We start from the raw sequence: 15,605 nt of genomic DNA, 5'->3' as shown, positions 1-15,605 counted from the left end.
TGCTCCTCCCCTTCCTCTGTGCCCCTGTTATAATATATATTCTTTAGTTTTTTTTTTACATGTGCAGAACTAAAAAAAACAGTTTAAACCCAAAGATGAGACAAAAGTGGAAATTTGTTAGTCAGTGTTATTGGAACAGAAACATGATGTCATCTTTCAGTCTGAACAGTTTGGTAACTTTTGGAAAGATATGGAAGTAAAATAAACTTAAATCATTACTGAGATCAAATAAACTGCTGACAAGTTTATAATTCTGAGTCATCAGCACCTGAGACACCTTCATTAACCTGAATCAGCTGACTGAGCACTCTATGCACAGCTGATCATGTCTTAACTTCCCCCAGTTAACCTCACTGAATTAAACTGTTTACACAAACTCCACATTTCCTGTATCTCTTTCAAATTAAAAGCTCACTTTTTTCAGTAAACAAACCCATTTTCTACAAGGCTTTTATTATGAAACATTTACTGAAACAAATTCAAACTTTTTATTTGAAGAAAATTGAACATCTGTGCCTGTGACTTGTATTATTCTTATATAACACAGGTAAACATGTATTACATGAGAATTAGAATAAGACACAGTGGGGGTAGCAGATTAGCAGGTAGCCAGTTAGGTTCAAAATGGTTCAAAAAGACAAAAAACAAGACACACAATCTAACCAACGCTACAGCCTACCAGGTGTTTGACCACCTGTTTGTGGTTAGGGGCAGGGTGAGTTCATCCAGCTGCTTTAGGCACTGTTACACATTTGGTACGCTGTGAAGAAAAATACAGAGGACCAACCAATGAATGCTTGTATGGAAGCTTGTTTCCAACACTAAAAATAAAATCGACATCCGTAACCCAAAATTTTGAGTTGAGTTGAAATTTCAAGTTAAATATCTCAAATTTTCATGTTAATAACTCAAAATTTGCCACTCAGGAAGCTCCCAGAAAAAGGTCATTTCCTTGTTACCTGGAAACAGATGCCGCCAGCACATGCGTACTTAAAATGTGGTAGCGACAGTATCAGTGAGCTCGCAGTTTCTAGCAACATGAACAAATTGTCGGCATGTTTTTAGCCATCAACGGTCAAAATGTCTTCTAGCAAAAAATCATAAAAGGACATAAAAGGTAAGGAATCAATGTTTTCATGATGATCTGTTGGACAGCTGATACCTTCAGCTTCCTGCTTCCGGTTAACAAGGAAATGATGTACCGATCACGGAGCTTCCTGACTGGCAGCGCTAAGTGGAAATTTTGAGTTATTAATGCAAAAATTTGAGATACATAACTTGAAATTTGGACATAATAACTCAAACACCAGTTTGAATCATGTGATCCTAAAATACTCCCGAATTTAGCAAAGATGTGTTTACATGTTGGATAAATTTAAATTATTTACAGCAGGCATTGAACAGTTGGAACCATTTAATAAAACATTTAATGACATCTTCAAAAATTAATATCACTGACTGAGTTCACCTTTTTGTACAGATATGAGCAATTTTAACTTCCTCGCAGCTGTTTGTATGGGCAGGTGACTCTGCATGGAGCCCTTTCTACCAGCAAAGAGTAGGTGAAATGAAGGAGTGTTTCAAGATTAGATTGTATTAAATCTTATCAAAACACACACACACACACACACACACACACACACACACACACACACACACAGATAAATTGTTCTTTATTCAGCAGTTCCCTTCAGTCAGTCTGGTAAATGTAGAACACCTTTGTTTACACTGAGAGCTCCCAGCTTCAGGAAACAGTGATTGAGGATGATGAGAAGACTGGAACATGAGGGTGGATTAAGCTGTGGATTATCAGATGATTAGACAATCTAACAACAAACTGATTATGGGTTTCTGGAAGTACACTTGCTGCAGCTTCCTGTTCAAAGAACATGTGGACCAGCTCAGTGCAGTGACAGCAGAGCAGAAAGCCCTGCAGATGGCCTGTTATGACCCAGTACTTTGCTCCAGTCCATAAAACAGACACAACAGCATCAATCACAGCCTGCCAACCTCTGGGAGGCATTGCAGCAGTCTCTGGGCCCATAGTAAAGACTCAGATACAGCTTTAACTGTATTAATGGTCTGTAGGTGCTCATGCTCTCCAGGGGCATTTGGGAGGGGCTGAAAGTAGAGCTGCTGCTCCTCCACATCAAAAGAAGCCAGTTGAGGTGGTTCAGGCATCTGACTGGGAGGAGGCCCCAGAGCAGATAAGCAGAAGAAAATGGATGGATGGATGGATGGATGGATGGATGGATGGATGGATGTAACATGTCACTGTTTTATGATTGTATGGGTAGGTGTGATGGGCCCCTGCTGCCTTTAGTCTAATTCATGATCTTTATTAGTTTAGTCTACTATGCACAGATTTCTATTTCTAACAGTCAGTGCATGACTGAAGCACAAACTCTAAGATCCATTTTATGCTTCTGTTGGTACTGTTATGCATTTGAACACCAGGGGGCAGTTACCTCTTGAGTTTCTACATTTTTGCAGGAAGGGTTCATTCATTCAAATGCTCACAAGGTGAGCTGCTTGAGAGCACACGGCTGTGGACCAGGCATCAGAAACTGCTTAGGTAATGTGCCACCAAGTATTGTAGAAGTTTTACACAAAGCATGTGGTATCACAGACACACAGGTCAGATGTTGCAGTGATTTGACTCACAAAAATATTGAAAGCAATCATTGTAGGATCAGATCTGTGTTTATCTTCCACTGATGGCCTCGGCTCAGTGGGACTTTGAAAACAGCATGCCGGGAGCAGGGCACTCTCAGCAGGTACCATGAGGACTGAGTGACTGCTCAGCTGGAGAGGAGTGCAGCCATCTCTGAAAATCAATAATCAATATCCTGATAGACTGAGCAGCTGTTTGAAGTATACACTGCTAAAAATTTCTTAAAGTTTAGTTTGGGTCACACAAACAGTCAGATTCTAACTTTACTCTGAGCTCATTTCAGTTTGCTTGTCTGCCAATGCTGATGATGTAACTGCATTTATTGCTGATCACAGTGATGCTCAAATATTACAGGAAAAGCTATCACTCTGTGAGCATGCATCCTCTGCCAGAGTTAAGTGGCAAAGAGTAAAGGGTTATTCTCAAGGGTTAGGAGAGTGGAGAAGCAAACAGCAGCCATTACGGGGCTGCAGTGGAGCAGTGAAGGGATCAAATGCCTCGGGGTTTTCTTGGCAGTGATGATTCCCAGCAGAATGTGCCTGATTGTCTTGATGTACATGTGTCCAGCCACAGTTGTCCTATGGGGGGGGGTGTTGGTTGCAACACACACAGATGTGGTCTGATCCTGCCTCTGTATTGCTACGCATGGTTAGGAATCTTGGCTATGAAACTGACCTGTTTTCCTTCGAACTGACTGGCATGGATATTTCAGGGACCTCCTCCCTCTACTTGTCTGTTCTTAAGGCATCAAAGTCTTAAGTGTTAAGAGAGACAGCACCATGTTGCATGTGAGTGTGGGGAAGAGCCCCTGTTCTACAACCCGCTTATTCAGTCAAAGTTACTTTGTTCTGCTAGCACACAAAGAGCGCTAGTAACAGCTGGCCTGACAATGCTGGCAGGGTTCAGATTGTGAGACCACTTCCATGGTCAGGCAGGAAACCGGTTTCAGATCGTTGTGTGTCCTGCAAAAGCTGGTGGAAGAAGTGTTGGATGTCCTTCCTGGTTTCTTTCAGCAAGCACTAGCTGTGGGTTCGACCAGTGGTTTGGACTGCTTTTCCACCATTGTCCATCAATGCTGCAGTAGAGGAAGAAGAAGAAAAGGAGGACAGTCTATCTTTTAGAACACCAGAGATAACATCTTAACGCCTCGAAGAAATCTTTGTATGCTGTGAGTGTGAGAGTCCTCAACAGAACTTTATTACTTGGTGCTTTGGTGTTTTTTGCTGCAGGTTGTTCTCCTAGAGGCAGCTGGAGGTCCTTGTACAAACCTCCCAGAGAGAAGCACAGTGCTGACCTCCAGTGGAGAATGGTACATGGCACAGGGGCTACAAACAGACATGGCAGATATAGATCCAAGGGCAGGAAGTCACTGTGTTTTCTGTCAGGTTTAGGAAACACTGGACCTTTGGCTTAACTGTCCCAGGCTGGCTAACCTTTTTCTTTATTGTATCAGAGGTTGCTGGTTTAGGATTTCTTTTAGGGGATACTCTTTTGAATTTTGGTCCAAGTACTCTGTCAGGCAGTGTATAAAGGTTTGTCTGGTTAACGTTCTCATATGTCAGGCTAAGATGAGCATTTGGCTCACTAGGAGGAAAAAAACAAAGGTGGCAGGATCTGTAGATTCTGAAATGATGTTCAGAGCAGGGTTATTATAGTTAATGAAAATAAACCAAATGACAAAATTAGATTTTTTTAAATTATAATTTAATAGTGTTAATGGTGGTTCCTTCCTGCTCTGATTGGAGGCTCTGAGGCTTCTCGAGGCTCATTAATGATGTTTGTGTGCAGAAATCAAACTGACTCCACTTTCATTCAAACTCTTTATTAAAAAGCAGCTCATGAATGCGAAGCTCATCTTTGCTGTAAGCTCTGATGGTTCCTGACAGTCAGCAGCTTTAGTCTTCTCATCTTCCTGCTGCTCTGACCTTTGACCCACATGAAGCTTCCAGAATATTCCTGTTTGATGGAAGCATTCATCCACAGAAGCTCTGACTCCACACTAACGTGACAGAGTCCAGATGCTCCATGGAGATCCATCAGGAACACCGGGAAAGACCACAGCGACAGTGAGGAGCAACACACTCTATATTCTGATTGTTCTGAGGTTCTAATGTGAGAAAAACAGCTGGAGAACATCTGGCTGAGGTTAGTTAGCTGTTAGCCATGAGCAGAGGAAAGCCAAAGCAAAGCTGCATCTTCATGCTTCTCAGTGAGGACATGGGTTCAGAGTAAATATGGCAGAGCCTCACTGAGGAGCTTCAACAAGCTGAATACACCAAACACTTTATACAGGATATAATAGAACAAGCTGACAGAGGCTCCTGTTCATCGTCAGCTCCTCCTCCTCTACTTTGACCAACAGATCCATGAAGCTTGAATTATGAAATATACGTTAGAGGAGCACCTTCGTGGTTCTCATTCCTGAAGAGACAAACAGAGACAGTCACATGGATCCATGGGAGCTGCTCACTACATTCAGCAGCAGTTACCATAGTGATCTAAGAGGTAAAGACGCAGGTAAAGCCTCCGACTCACCTCACTTCCTCTGTGCTTGGTGCCGTTGTCTACCTGCGAGCTTTAGAACATGACAAACAGAAGTGAGTCTCAGTGCTCATAAACTTATTTCTACATTAGACAAAAAGATCATGTAACTGTGGAAGTCTTTCCTCACAGATGTGGTTTATTGTGAACAGTGGAAACATTAGAATCAGGACTGGAACATCTAATCAGTGAAAGTGAAAGTCACATCATTCTTAAAAACATCTATAAGGAACATGGGACAGCTGAAGAGGTCATTCAGTGCTGTGACCGACAGAGAGGCTGAGAGGCTCAGCAGCAAAGATGTGGAGATTCAGCTCTCTGTGAAAGACTGTGTGGGCAAACAGTTCAACATTTTAAGAAGAACATCTGTCAGAAATGGTGAATCCATCATCTGAAGTTCAAAGATTCAAAGACATGAGAGCATACAGGGAGCAGCTGCAGAGCTTCAGGGCCTCAGCAACACTCTTGAACACCATGAGCAGCGAGCACAGCTCATCACTGCATCCACACAGCTTAACCTCCATCATGCAAAGAACCAACACAGGAACAAGATCCTTAAACACCTACACCTTGAATGTCTACATTCTCAGGATCTTTTGTGTATTTCACTGCAATGAAACATTGTGTGTGTTCCAGTTACCATAGGGACCTCTGTTACCTTCACCTTCCACATCCTCTCTAGCTCTTCTCTCAGCCCTTGGTTTTTATTGAGCTTTGCGTGTTTCTACTTCTTCAGACTCAGACACAGCTTTATTGTCAAACTATGAGACATAATGTGAAGGAAATATAGTTTCTCAGGTCTCAGTGTATGTGGAAGGTCAAACATAGAATTAGAATAATAAGTTCAGTGGTGATAACAGAATAGCAGAAAATCCTTCTCCTCACATACAAGGTCTTGAATAATCAGGCCCCATCTGGATCAGGGCTGGATCAGGTGACCCTGAACCCTCCCTTAGTTATGCTACAATAGGCCTAGGCTGCTGGGGGGTTCCCATGATGCACTTTTCTTTTTATTAACTTCTTTTTACTCTGTTTATACCCCACTCTGCATTTAATCATTAGTTATTATTAATCTCTGTCTCTCCCCTCTCAGCAGATGACTGCCCCTCCCTGAGCCTGGTTCTGCTGGAGGTTTCTTCCTGTTAAAGGGAGTTTTTCCTTCCCACTGTCACCAAGTGCTGCTCATAGGGGGTCGTTTTGACTGTTGGGTTTTCTCTGTATTATTGTAGGATCTTTACCCACAATACAAAGCACCTTGAGGCGACTGTTTGTTGTGATTTGGCACTATATAAATAAAATTGAATTAAATTCAATTGAATAGTCAGTATATGGGGGTGGAACAGTTCAGGAGTCTGAACGCATCTGTTTTTCAGTCCAGATGTTTTTGCCCAGAAGCAGTGCAGCCTCCTGCCAGATGTGAGAGGAGTAAAAAGTCTGTGTATGGCATGGGTGGGGTCACGGAAGATATAGGTAGCTCTCTCCCTGCATCTGGTGGTGTAGATGTCTCTGATCAGTGGCAAGCTGCACCCAATGGTTCTATGTGCAGAATTAACCACTCTCTCTAGCACCTCCTTCTCTGCCACCCTGCACTGAGTGTACCACACAGTGAGGCAGGTAGTCATGACACTTTCCACCACACAGCTGTAAAAGGACCTGAAGGTGTCTTTAGGTCTGCCCTCTTCAAATTCCTCAGGAAATACAGGCATTGGTGGGGTTTCTTTACAGCTGTGGTGCAACCAGTGAATGTGCTGGTGAGGTACACCAAGGCATTTAATGAAAGGAACCATTTCCATCACTGTCCCTTGATGGATGGGGCACAGCAGCAGTCCTACAGAAATCCACCACCATCTCATTGGTCTTCTTGACATTGATAATGAGGGTGTTGTCTTTGCACCAGCATGTCAGATCTTCTGCTTCCCACCTGTACACTGACTGATCCCAGTGGCTGATGAGACCAGCCACCACTGTGTCATCTGCAAACTTAGCTTGTCCATCTGTATATGGGAGTCCCACAGGATCTTAGCTCTGTTGTTCTCAACCACCCTTGGGGGTGTATTCCATTTTGACCTCTGGACTTCCAGGTCATACTCAGCACAAATGTTCCTGTATACGATGCCAGCCACTTGGTTATGGTGTTCCATGTATGCCCTGCCTGCTAGCATCTTGCACCCTGCTGTTATGTGCTGTATTGTCTCAGGGGCATCTCTGCACAGCCTGCACCTGTGGTATTGCCTGGTGTGGTACACCCCAGCCTGTATTGATCTTGTACTCAGCGCTTGCTCTTGTGCTGCCATGATTAGTGCCTCTGTGCTGTCTGTCAGTCCAGCTTTGTTCAGCCATTGGTAGGATTTCTCTATGTCAGCCACTTCTTCTATCTGCCGGTGGTACATGCCGTGCAGAGGCCTGTCCTTCCATGATGGTTCCTGTTCTTGTTCCTTTTCATTCTTTGATTTCTGCTTCCTGAGGCACTAAGCTCATGATCATTTATGGCCATCTTCCTGATGTACTCATGGATCTTTGTTGTTTCATCTAGGACAGTGGTTCTGACACTCCCTAGTCCTCGGCCTCCTTCCTTTCACTTAGCGTACAGTCTCAGGGTGCTGGATTTGGGGTGAAAGCCTCCATGCATGGTATGGAGCTTTCTTGTCTTAACATCAGTGGCTTCTATCTCCTCCTTTGGCCAGCTTATTATCCCTGCAGGGTATCTGACAACTGGCAGGGCGTAGGTGTTGATTGCTCGGATATTGTTCTTCCCATTCAGCTGACTCCTCAGGACTTGTCTTACCCTCTGCAGGTACTTGGCAGTTGCAGCTTTCCTAGCGGCCTCTTCATGGTTGCCATTTGTCTGTGGGATTCCAAGGTACTTGTAGCTGTCCTCAGTGTCTGCAATGTTGCCTTCTGGTAGTGCAGTTCCCTCAGTTCTGACTACTTTTCCTCTTTTTGTTATCATCTGACTACCCTTCTCCAGTCCGAATGACATTCCAGTGTTATTGCTGTCCCAGTGGTGTGGATCAGTAAATCGATGTCTTGGGTACCCACCCAGGGCTAAGGAGGAAGAGCAGGTCATCTCCTAATTGGAAGATTGGTGGTTCGATTCTTGGCTCCAGTCTGCACACTAAAAGTATCCTTGGGAAAGATACCAAACCCCAAGTTGCTTTCTGCTGCAACCTTCAGGGTATGAATGTGTGTTAGATAGATAGCGCTTTGATATAGAAAAAAATAGTGCTTGTACAAATGTGTGTCAATGGGTAAAAGGAAATGTATTGTATAAAGCACTTTGGGTGCTCAACTAGAGTAGAAAAGCATTATATGAGTGCTTTTCTACTCTAGTGGAACATTTACCATTTGTTCACTCCTGGCATACAGCTTAATGTCATCCATGCACAGAAGGTTCTCCACATCCCCATTGAGTTCCTGATGAAGCCTCTTAGGGTTTCATTTGATCTTATACAGTTTTAGGCATTGCAGGACCTATGTGTACTGCATCTAATGTGGGATTTTTTTTCATGGTTTTATACTCATTTTATACTCATTTTTGTATGTTTTTCTATACCATTTTTATATGTTTTTACACTACTTTTGTTTATACGAACAGTTTTGATGGGCTATAAATTGCTTTTGATGACTTTAAATCAAGTTGTTTTTTTAGTATGTGTACTCTCTGGTGTACTTCAAGCAATTAGCCAAGGCTGTGATCCTTTGCTTGGCAGTTTCAAAGGCCTCGGGTATGGACAGCTTTCTGTTCTTATATACAGGTGCTGGTCATAAAATTAGAATATCATGAAAAAGTTGATTTATTTCAGTAATTCCATTCAAAAAGTGAAACTTGTATATTATATTTATTCATTCATTCATACACAGACTGATATATTTCAAATGTTTGTTTCTTTTAATTTTGATGATTATAACTGACAACTAATGAAAACCCCAAATTCAGTATCTCAGAAAATTAGAATATTGTGAAAAGGTTCAATATTGAAGACACCTGGTGCCACACTCTAATCAGCTAATTAACTCCAAACACCTGCAAAGGCCTTTAAATGGTCTCTCAGTCTAGTTCTGTAGGCTACACAATCATGGGGAAGACTGCTGACTTGACAGTTGTCCAAAAGATGACCTTTGACATCTTGCAGAAGGAGGGCAAGACACAAAGGTCATTGCTAAAGAGGCTGGCTGTTCACAGAGCTCTGTGTCCAAGCACATTAATAGAGAGGCGAAGGGAAGGAAAAGATGTGGTAGAAAAAAGTGTCCAACAACAGGGATAACTGCACCCTGGAGAGGATTGTGGAACAAAAGCCATTGAACAATGTGGGGGAGATTCACAAAGAGTGGACTGCAGCTGGAGTCAGTGCTTCAAGAACCACCACACACAGACGTATGCAGACATGGGTTTCAGCTGTCGCAGTCCTCGTGTTGAGCCACTCTTGAACAGAGACGGCGTCAGAAGCGTCTCGTCTGGGCTAAAGACAAAAAGGACTGGACTGCTGCTGAGTGCTCCAAAGTTATGTTCTCTGATCAAAGTCAATGTTGCATTTCCTTTGGAAATCAAGGTCCCAGAGTCTGGAGGAAGAGGAGAGGCACAGAATCCACGCTGGCTGAGGTCCAGTGTAAAGTTTCAGTTTTAGAGCACTTAATGCTTCCTGCTGCTGACCAACTTTATGGAGATGCAGATTTCATTTTCCAACAGGACTTGGCACCTGCACACAGTGCCAAAGCTACCAGTACCTGCTTTAAGGACCATGGTATCCCTGTTCTTCATTGGCCAGCAAACTCACCTGACCTTAACCCCATAGAAAATCTATGGGCTATTGTGAAGAGGAAGATGTGATACGCCAGACCCAACAATTCAGAAGAGCTGAAGGCCACTATCAGAGCAACCTGGGCTCTCATAACACCTGAGCAGTGCCACAGACTGATCGACTCCATGCCACTCTGCATTGCTGCAGTAATCCAGGCAAAAGGAGCCCAAACTAAGTACTGAGTGCAGTACATACTCATACTTTTCATGTTCATACTTTTCAATTGGCCAATCCTTTTTTTGTATTGGTCTGAAGTAATCTAATTTTCTGAGATACTGAATTTGGAGTTTTCATTAGTTGTCAGTTGCAATCATCAAAATTAAAACAAACAAACAAACATTTGTAATATATCAGTGTGTAATGAATGAATATAATATACAAGTTTCACTTTTTGAATGGAATTACTGAAATAAATCAACTTTTTCATGATATTCTAATTTTATGACCAGCACCTGTAGTCGTTTTCTACTCTACTTCATACAACATGCCCCATTCACCATTCACACACATTCATACTCCAACTTATCATCACTATGCCCTGGTTCCTCAACACCTGACGCAGACCTTGTTAATCTGGTCTGGTCAATACCAAGTGACAGCAACATCAAGAAGAAAGAACACGAGAAGCTCAATGAGTACCAAGGGCTCAGAGAAGAGCTAGAAAGGACGTGGAAGGTGAAGGTAACAGTGGTCCCAGCAGTTATTGAAACACTTGGAGCAGTGACTCCCAAACTAGGAGAGAGGCTCCAGCAGATTCCAGGAATAACATCTAGAACCTCTGTCCAGAAGAGCACAGAACTGGGAACAGCTAAGATACTGCACAGGAGGTAGGAGCTTGAAGGACAATGACCACCTGAAAGACGAGCTGGGAATTTTTTTTTTTTTTTTAGTTTCTCCACTAAAGCAGCAAGAGATGGAGGAACTGCTGTTAGTGGATTAAAATCTTTATGTTACTGTGAACTATCGTAACATTTGATTACTCTGTTTATTCAACATTCACGCTGACATAGTGATTTGTTTGCTGACCTTCAACATGGAGTATCACTGATTTTTGTAGCAGGATGTAATCACCATTGTAGCATATGGTGCAGGTGTAGACTCCACTGTCAGTGAGGCGAGGCTTTTTCAGTTTCAGACTGAAGTATCCAGTTCTCAATGGATCTTCATCCATCTCCGTGCGACCTTCATAATCCTGGTCCTGTTTGTGTGTGTGATTGGTTCCTCTCTCATACACGTGGATGATCACGTCTTTGGGTTCAGTGAGTTTCCACTCCACTGTGATGTCCTCAGGAAGCTCAAGTGTGGTTTTAATCGGCAGCAGAGCAAACCTTTCCCCCTGTGTCACCTTCATTATCTCTGGCTGGAGACCTGAGACAAGTACATGAGGAGTACAGACAGACAGACAGACAGACAGACAGACAGACAGGTGTCAGTGAGTGTGATCCTCCATCATCTCCTCTGCTGTGGAACCAGCAGCTCTTCACTCCTGTTTCAGTGTTTCCTCTGACTTGGAGCTGAACTGATTGTGTGTTGATGTGTGAGGCTGCACAAACAGCTGCTTTGCTTTCTGCTGACTCACATTTATTCTCACACAGCTGCAAACAGCTGACTGAAATCCTGCACACAGTGATGTTTGTGTAGAGGATGTTGTGGACAGTGTGTGTTTAATGGTTTCATGTGCAATCAGCTCAGTGATCAGTGTCAGTGAATGGAAGCAGCTTCTTACTAGCAGCAGGTCAGAGTGATGAAGATGATGAAGAGCTTCAGCAATGAGGAGCTGCAGCTCAGTGACAAACACATTTACACACTCATCACTTCATGTGTGTGTTCATGTGTGCCATGATCCAGCAGTTTGTATTGGATGGAAAATTGAACCGTGAGCAGAGTTTGATTCTCAAATGTTTCTTTCTTTGAGTTTGTTTTTGTCATATCAGGTTATCACAGATTCATCAGCAGCTCTTTGATGTCACTCTGATTCACACTGAGGACAAACTCCTCTCACACTCACCTCTGACACTTAGAGTCACTGATTTCTGTTCCTTGATGCTTCCATCCTCATCATAGACAGTGCAGGTGTAGACTCCACTGTCAGTAAGTTGGAGGTCTTTCAGTTTCAGACTGAGGTCTTTAGATCTCAGGGGCTCTTCATCCATTTCTGTGCGACCTCTGTAATCCTTGTCCTGTTTGTCTGGCTGATGTTTTCCCCTCTCATGAACATGGACCATCATGTATTTGAGTTGTTTGAGTCTCCACTCCACCATGAACTTCTGAGGAAGATCTACAGTGGGTTGAAAGGCAGCAGACCAGACTCCCGTTCCTGTGTCACACGCATCACCTCCATCTCAGGATCTGCAAATAAAACATATAGTAGACAGACAGACAAACAGACAGACAAACAGACAGACAGGTGTCAGTGAGTGTGATCCTCCATCATCTCCTCTGCTGTGGAACCAGCAGCTCTTCACTCCTGTTTCAGTGTTTCCTCTGACTTGGAGCTGAACTGATTGTGTGTTGATGTGTGAGGCTGCACAAACAGCTGCTTTGCTTTCTGCTGACTCACATTTATTCTCACACAGCTGCAAACAGCTGGATACACTCACCTCTGACTCTGAGTGTAACTGATTTCTTCAGCAACATGAGTCCATCCTCATCATAGACGGTGCAGGTGTAGACTCCACTGTCTGTAAGTGGAGGTCTTTCAGGGTCAGACTGAGGTCTCCAGTTCTCAGGGGCTCTTTAACCATCTCTGTGCGACCTCTGTAAACCTTGTCCTGTTTGTCTGGCTGATTGGTTCCACTCTCATAAACATGGACCATCATGTCTTTGTGTTCAGTGAGTCTCCACTTCACTGTGGCGTCCTGAGGAAGCTTAGCTGTGGTTGTAAATCGCAGCTGGACAGATTTCTGTCCCTGCATCACCTCCAATATCTGTGGCTGGAGACCTGAAACATACGCATGAAGAGCAGAGATGTCAGAGTGTGATTCCCCATCATTCAGTTCAGTTCAATTAAGTTTTATTTATATAGCACCAAAGCACAGCAAACAGTCGCCTCAAGGCGCTTTGTATTGTGGGTAAAGACCCTACAATAATACAGAGAAAACCCAACAGTCAAAACGACCCCCTATGAGCAGCACTTGGTGACAGTGGGAAGTAAAAACTCCCTTTAACAGGAAGAAACCTCCAGCAGAACCAGGCTCAGGGAGGGGCAGTCATCTGCTGAGGGGGGAGAGAGAGAGAATAATAATAACTAATGATTAAATACAGAGTGTTGTATAAATAAAGTAAATAAGGTGAATGGAAAGAAATATTTTTTGTTAGATGACCTGTTTTAGTGCATTATGTGAACCCCCCAGCAGACTAGGCCTATAGCAGCATAACTAAGGGATGGTTCAGGGTCACCTGATCCAGTCCTAACTATAAGCTTGATCATAAAGGAAAGTTTTGCTCAGGCACCAGACCACTTTCTTTCTTACCATGTTTTCTTAGCTGGTTATTTATTCTATTTACTTAAATTATTCTATTTATTTGTAAATGTACAGTGAACACAGTTTCTTCAACTTGAACTGGACGGGCCTCAGAATCTGATTTTCATTCCTCTCATGTTTACATGAGAAAAATGACAACAAAGTTTTTTGAATCTTGAATCTTTTAAGCCTAATCTTAAAAATAGAGAGAGTGTCTGTCTCCTCCATCCAGACTGGGAGCCAGCAGTCTGAGAGTGAAGTGCTCTGTTGGGGTGATATGGTACTATGAGGTCTTTAAGATAAGATGGGGCTTGATTATTCAAGACCTTGTATGTGAGGAGAAGGATTTTAAATTCTATTCTAGATTTAACAGGGAGCCAATGAAGAGAAGCCAATATGGGAGAAATCTGCTCTCTCTTTCTAGTCCCTGTCAGTACTCTAGCTGCAGCATTTTGGATCAGCTGAAGGCTTTTCAGGGAGCTTTCAGGACAGCCTGATAATAATGAATTACAATAGTCCAGCCTAGAAGTAATAAATGCATGAATTAGCTTTTCAGCATCACTCTGAGAAAGGATGTTTCTAATTTTAGAAATATTGCGCAAATGCAAAAAAGCGGTCCTACATATTTGTTTAATATGTGCATTGAAGGACATATCCTGGTCAAAAATGACTCCAAGATTTCTCACAGTGTTACTGGAGGCCAAAGTAATGCCATCCAGAGTAAGTATCTGGTTAGACACCATGTTTCTAGCCTGTAGGGGGAGCTAGAGACATCACTGAACTCACAAAGACTAAAACAGTGTTGTTGCATACAGACACACACACAGTCTAATGCTTTGACTGTAACTGTGTGTTACAGAGCAGTCGACTGACGGTGAAGTTGTGTATTCCTCATTGAGAGCAGCTAACATTTACATTTATGTCTTTGAGGCATTCCTGCAGTTTAACTAATTGATGTGTGTCATCTGGCTTCATGAACAGATAAAGCGGAGTATAGCAATGAAAATGTATTTAATGCTTTTTTAATAATACTGCCTAAAGGAATAATGTGTAGTGTAAATAAAACTGGTTCTAGCACAGATGTCATGATCCTGGGCTGTTAGCCCAGTGTTTTGTGTCCTTATCTCTCTTATTATGTTTATTAGTCTTCTTATCATTTGGATTCTCAGTTTTAGTTTTGAGTTTAGCCTCGTTCACTACTTCCCATTGTTCCTGTTTTATTGTGTCTTGTCCCTGTACTTTACGCTTACCCTCTGTCCTCATGTCAAGTTCTTGTGTCTTAGTCTTAGTCTGCGTTCCTGTCGCCGTCTAGTTGTTTTCTGTTTTATTTTGACAGTTTTCTTGTATCTGTGTGTTGTGTTCAGTTTGCTTCCCCTTGTCTTGTCAGTGTAATTTGGTTCACCCATGTTCCCAGCTGTGTGCACTTCCCTCAGCAGCCCTCTTGTGTATTTAAGTCCTGAGTTTCCCCTGCTTATTGGTGCTTCCTTGTGTCTGTCTTGCTGGTCATTGTTGCAGTTATCTTTGTCACCTACTGCGGATTCTCAAGTCATGCTTATTTTCAAGCTAAGTTGTTCAGTTTAGTCAAGTCAAGCTTTGTGAGCTATGACACTGCTGGCACCTGACCAGCTCTGTTACACGTGTTCTTCAAGCAATAAAAGTTGAAGCTTAAGTTTATTCCAGCCCCCTGAGTCCTGCACTTGGGGTCCTCTTCCTTACCTGCCACAGCAGTACATGACAACAGAACCCTGTGGAACTCCATAATTAACCATTTTTTAAGTAATTTTTAATTACCACAACCCTAAAAGCTTGCAGTATGTAGCCAATCAATAAAGAAAGATTGGTCATATTCAAGATTGATTAATTACTTGAACAGTCTAGTAGGAATGGGGTCTAATAACGTTGATGACGTATGAAGTGACAGCTGAAGCCTCGAGAGCCAGCCGTACCATGTGACCGATTCAGGAAATAGTTTGTATGTTTGGCATGCCATTTGAAATATAAAGGGTGGTTCATGGCCGGATGTCTTGGCGTGGCTCTTGACCCGCTCCCTTGGCAGTTGTGGCCTGGGGGTGGCTCGGGCCTCTTTGGTGTTGGGGGGCTCTGCTGGGTGTCGGCCAGTTCTCGGGC

The 15,605-nt window shown here is 42.9% G+C and overlaps 1 long non-coding RNA gene across 1 annotated transcript; it reads right to left on the bottom strand.

Moving 5' to 3' along the window:
• Window positions 1-4,618: 4,618 nt before the first annotated feature.
• On the bottom strand, window positions 4,619-11,142 carry LOC115775684 (uncharacterized). Its single transcript, XR_004019372.1, has 3 exons — window positions 11,041-11,142; window positions 5,210-5,249; window positions 4,619-5,095 (listed from the first exon to the last, which is right to left on the bottom strand). It is a non-coding gene; the product is annotated as an uncharacterized LOC115775684 (long non-coding RNA).
• Between the last annotated feature and the right edge of the window lie 4,463 nt (window positions 11,143-15,605).

This window comes from Archocentrus centrarchus, unplaced genomic scaffold (assembly GCF_007364275.1).
Source record: "Archocentrus centrarchus isolate MPI-CPG fArcCen1 unplaced genomic scaffold, fArcCen1 scaffold_24_ctg1, whole genome shotgun sequence".
In the NCBI taxonomy this organism is placed as follows: domain Eukaryota; kingdom Metazoa; phylum Chordata; class Actinopteri; order Cichliformes; family Cichlidae; genus Archocentrus; species Archocentrus centrarchus.
Note: the sequence above shows the minus strand (reverse complement) of the source record. Positions and strands in the feature narration are given on the sequence as shown.